Raw genomic sequence first — 5,682 nt, 5'->3', positions numbered from 1 at the left:
AGTTCTGGAAGCTGGAAGTCTGAGATCAGGATGCCAGCGTGGCCAGGTTCTGGTGAGGGCCCTCTTCTGGGCTGCAGACAGCTGACTTCTCCTTACTTCTCCTTGTACCGCCACATGGCAGAGAGCAGAGAGAGGAAGCAAGCTCTGTCTTGACTCCCATAAGGACACGAATCCCATCCATGAGGGCTCCACAATTATGACCTCATCTAATCCTAACTAGCTCTCAAAGGCCTCACCAGCTAATATCCTCATACTACGGGGCTAGGTATCAACATATGGGTTTGTGAGGAACAAAAACATCCAGTCCATAAACACCAAGATCACCCAGTCACTGCCACTCTCTAGGATTCTGGGAAACAACATCTTTTGTATCTCCCGATGGTCCAGCATACCAGTACAGGGAGCTATTTATTACTGGCAATGGCCAGGTCTTTCTTATCTACAGTGTATCTCCCTCCTCTGGGGTTAGGGATATGTGGTGGGTGGAGGGGTGAGAAGTGACAGACAGCCGAGGAAGGCCATGAGCAGCAAGGAGCAAGGGAGAAAGTGTACAGCTGCATGAGGTGGGTAAATAGAGGGGCAAAACCCTGTGACTGATGACCTCAGTGACTATGCAGATCAAGTTCCTGGGAGATGAGCATAACTTTAGATCCAGTACCAATCAGGTTCCTAGGTTTTTCTGGCTCCCATGGGTGGTTTCCTCATCCTGTCAGAGTGGACTTCATGCTGATCTCTTTTGTATTGCTGGGTATTCAGGACATTTTGTTTGGAGGTCCACAGATCCTGTTGATACAGAAGGATTGCCAGAGTGCAGACCACCATAGCTGCCATGGAATTTTGCTTTAGTGAGAGAGAACAAATAAATGGAGAGCTAGTCCATGTAAATGGCCTGGAAATTTCTATAGCTTTGAAATGCACGATCTCCCAAAATTGATCTATATACTCAATGCAATCCAAAAACTCTATATTTTAGTGTGTGGAAATTAATCCGATTCTAAAATTTATATGATATTCAAATGTTCATGAAAAAGAAGATTCATTTTAGAAAGAACTAGGTGTGAAGTTGGCATGGTGCTGACATGGACTCATTTGCATATGAAATACTTCATTAATGATAATTTGGCATTGCAGACCACGGGAAATTGACTGTCCAATTTGAATATTAAATGTCCACCAACAGAGGCATAAATAGATGCATTTTTGGCCTATTATCATAATGGAATGCTAAGGAGCAATAATGAAAATGATTTTTACAACTATAATGATGGGTAGGTGAAGCCAGACACAGAATTATGCATACCTTCTGATAGCTTTCATATATATCTAAGAAACGTGGAAAAATGAAACTCTATTTCTTCAGAGATGCATGTGTAGTTGGAAAATTATACAGCATAGCAAAGAAGTAATTACTAAAAAAGAATAGTGGTCACCTCAAGGAGTGAGGGTGGAAGATGCCAGGAAGAGGCACATGGGGAACTTTGAGAATGCTAGCAGTGTTCTAGTTCTTGACCTTGGTAATGATCTATAGGTGCTCATTTTTACACGCATATTTATACTTCATTCACATTTTGTGTATGAGTGATATATCAGAGGGATAACAACACATTTGAAAATTTTAATGTAGTGAATTAACAAATATTAGAAAAATATAACTCAACAAACTTGACTCATGAAGACACAGAAATTGTGAATAGACCTATAGCCATTAAAATAAATGAGTGGGCAATTTAAAATACTTCCCCCAAACAGCAAAAGCAATAATAAAATACACTAGGCTCACCAAATATTACAGAAGAAAATAATCTCAATTTTATACAAAGTCTCCTAAGGAACATATGAAAGAAAGAACATTTCCCGATTTATATCATGTGATAATGATAATTTTGATAATAAACATGACAATGGACACATAAATAAAGGGCAATAAGAGATGAATCACACTGATGAAAATAAATGGAAAATCCTCAAGAAAACATTGGTAAATTAATTCAGCAATCAAATACACGAAAGAATACATCAGGACCAAGATAGCTCTATTAAGAAATAAATTTGTACACTCCACTATATTATTAGAATAAAGCATGGAAATCATTTGATTACCTCAATACATTTAATCATACAGCATAGCAAAGTGTTTGATAAAACTCAAGTATAGCAAATTATACAGCATAGCAAAGTGTATGAAAAAACTCAAACTGCATTTAAAATAAAACATTGCCGATATCTAGTAATAGAAAGAAGCTAATGATGTACGTCCTCAAAAATTAGGTGGAGGAGGAACATACTTCAAAATAATGAAAGCCATATATTAAAACCCACAGCCAACATCACACCAAACAGGGAAAAGTTTAAAGCAGTTCCTAAGTACTGGAACAAGCCAAGGATGCCCACTTTCACCTCTCCTATTCAACATGGCACTGGAAGTCTTAGCCAGCACAATCGGACAAGAGAAAGAAATAAAAGGTATTCAAATTGGAAAAGAGAATGGCATGATGTATTACATATCATGAAGGGTGTTGAATTTTATCAAATGCTTTTTTTGCATCTATTTAGATGATCTTTTTTTCGTTTTTTATTCTGTTTAAAAGTCATGAATTACAATTATGTTTAAGACGATTATTTTGAGTTCTTTTTTAGGCAATTTATAGACTTCAAATTCTTTTAGTAGTTTACTGAAATTTCATTTGTTTCCTTTGGTGCTGTTACATTTGCCTCATTCTTTGTGATCCCTGTAGACATTTATTGGTGTCTGTCATTTGAAGGAGCCAACCCCTCTTTCAGTCTTTATGGACTGGTTTTGACTGACAAAGACCATCTCCTCGTGGGTCCTCAGTCTGATGAAATTGCCTCCAGGATCACAGTTGAGTGGGGAGGGAGCCACGACATGTAGCTGCTACAGGTTCTGCAAGCAGGGTCTATGGTTGGTGGGCTTGTTAATTCAAGAGGGCCTGAATCCAGTTTGGTCTCTAGGTGAACTTGACTGCTTTCAGGATCTAGTCAGTCGGGCTGGTGCTGGGACTAGGGTCCACTTCAGGGCCCTTACACTGAAAGTCTGTAGCCTGGTTACACACAGGGGTGGCTTCCTTCAGGTCTGTGGGAGGGCTCCAGCTAGGTCACTGTGTGGGCCCCGGGCAAACAGTACTGGCTTTGGTCTGCAGGTAAGAGAGGCTGGATCTGAGTCATAGAGCTGCTTCAGACTACTGCCTACATTGAAAATAGCCCTCCTTGGTTGTTTCTGTGTTATAAAAATCAACTAAATGTCATGTGAACATTGATCAGGAGACAATACCTGAGGAAATGTTTTTAGAAGTCTCTTAGTAATTTACTGGCGCCTCCCCATGGAGAAAACAATGAATGCAACACCCTTGCTCAGATGTCAGTTGTGTGAGTCTCTGAGACAGGCCTTTTGCCTCCCATATGCCAGGTAATAGCTGGTTCTGATTGGCAACTCTTTTTCAGGAATAGACGCCAATGAAAGGGAGATAGGAAGGGAGGCCGGCCAAGTGTCAAAACCCTTCCCAATGGGTAAGGCATCCATCTAGTCTCAAAGGGGCTTCTGATGTTGCTGTCATTTTCCAAACTGCCTACTGTAGATTTTTTTGTTAATAGTCATCTCCTGAAAACAAAATGTATAAACTAGATGGATTCTGAATTTTGGCTAATAATTGTTCATATGAAACCAAAAATGAAATTTAGTTACGTTAGACCAGATTTTTTTTTTATCACTCTCCCTATCAGGTAGTACTATGCATTCCAAAAATTATTGCATGTACAACGTAGTCACAATGGAATTAGAGCTTCATTTCCTGAAGTAAACAGTGTTGCAATAACTTGTATAGGTATTTATAGGTCCAAGTTATTGCTGTTTTCCTTGATAAAGACATTACCTCCTCTTTACTGAAGAGCATCATCAAGTATATTTTATCAAATATTTTGCAATCTTGCTTCCTTTCTTATGTTTATATGTTATTTATCTTGAAAAAATGTAAGACTCACAGGAATTTGCAAAAATAATACAGAGAATTCACCTGTACCTTTCACCCTTCACCCAACTTCCCCAAAATATAACATAACCATGACAGATAATCTTGGTGTATTATAAAAGTCAGAAAATCTATAATGGCACCATACCATCAATTCACTTACAGGCCTTATTCTGATTTCACATTCCTGTACTTACTTTCTTATGGTATATATGTGTATGAGATGTCATTTGTACATATTTGTGTAACCATCATCACAGTCATGATATAGAAGTGTTTTATCACAACAAAGACTGTTCTGGTTGCTCCTCTTTTATAGCCAAACTCTCCCTCCAACACTAACCTTTGGAACCTAGCAATATCTTTTTAATCAGTATAATTTTGTCACTTCAAGAATAATTACAAAAATGGAATAACACAGAGTGTGATCACTTGAGATGGACTTCTCTCACTCGGCGTAATGCCTTTGAGATTGTTCTAAGTGTTGCGTGTATCAAATAGTTTACCATTACTGTTGAGTAGTATTCCATTCTATGGATGTGTCACAATTCCCTCATCCAATAACATTTGAAAGGCATTTGGGCTATAACTTTTAAGTGTAACATTCTGTAGCATTAGTAATATTCACAATGCTGTACAACCATCACTACTATTTATTTTCAAAACTTTTCCATCATTCCAAGCAGAAACTCCATACCCATTAATTAGTAACACCCCGTTGCCTTCTCTCCCTAGACCTTGAAAACCACAAATTTACTTTCTGTCTCTATCAATTTGCCCATTCTAGAGAATTCATAGCAGTAGAATCATAAAATATTTGTCCTTTTGTGTCTGACTTATTTCACTTGGGAAATTGTTTTTAAGCTTCATCCATGTTGTGACATGTATCAATCAGAAATGCATTCCTTTTTATGGTTGAATTCTATTCCATTGTATGTGTATGCTACATTTTGTTATGCATTCATTCGTTGATGAACATGGGTTTCTACCGTTTGACTTTTTGGAATAATGTTATAATGAACACGGACATATAAGTATCTGTTCAAGTTACTGTTTACCTTTTTTTTTCCCACTAATTACCTGGGAGTGAAATTGTTGGATCATGTAGCTCTATGCTTACCTATTTGAGGAACCACCCAATTTTTTTCCACAGTGTCTGCACCATTTTACACACCCACCAGCACTGAATGAGCATTCCAATTTCTCCAAATCCTCACCAACACTGGTTATTTTCAGTTTTTTTTTTTTTTTTAATTGTGGACATCCTAGAAGGTGCAGTGATATCCCTGCACCTTTGGTTTCAGCTTGCATTTCACTAATGATTAATGATGTTGAAGTTTTATCATGTGTATATGAGTCATTTCTGTATCTGCCTTGAAAAATGTCTATTGAAGTCCTATGTCATTTTTAAAAATCGGGTTGCTTGTTTGTTGTTGAGTTGCAGGAGTCCTTTACATCTTCTGGATAATAAATGCTTGTATGAAATGTATGATTTGCAAATATTTTCTCCCATTTTACAGATTTTCTTTTCACTTTCTTGATAATAACCTTTGATGCACAAAAGTTTTAATTTTAATGAAGTACAATATATCTGTTATTCTTTCGTTGCTCATTCTTTTTGTGTCATGTCTAAGAAGCCTTTGCTGAATCCTAGGCCATGAATATTTACCCATATGTTTCCTTCGAAATTTTTTTTTTT

Source organism: Mandrillus leucophaeus, unplaced genomic scaffold (genome assembly GCF_000951045.1).
Source record: "Mandrillus leucophaeus isolate KB7577 unplaced genomic scaffold, Mleu.le_1.0 Scaffold395, whole genome shotgun sequence".
NCBI lineage: Eukaryota > Metazoa > Chordata > Mammalia > Primates > Cercopithecidae > Mandrillus > Mandrillus leucophaeus.
The sequence above is the reverse complement of the archived record's forward strand: the minus strand, read 5'-3'. Positions refer to the sequence as shown.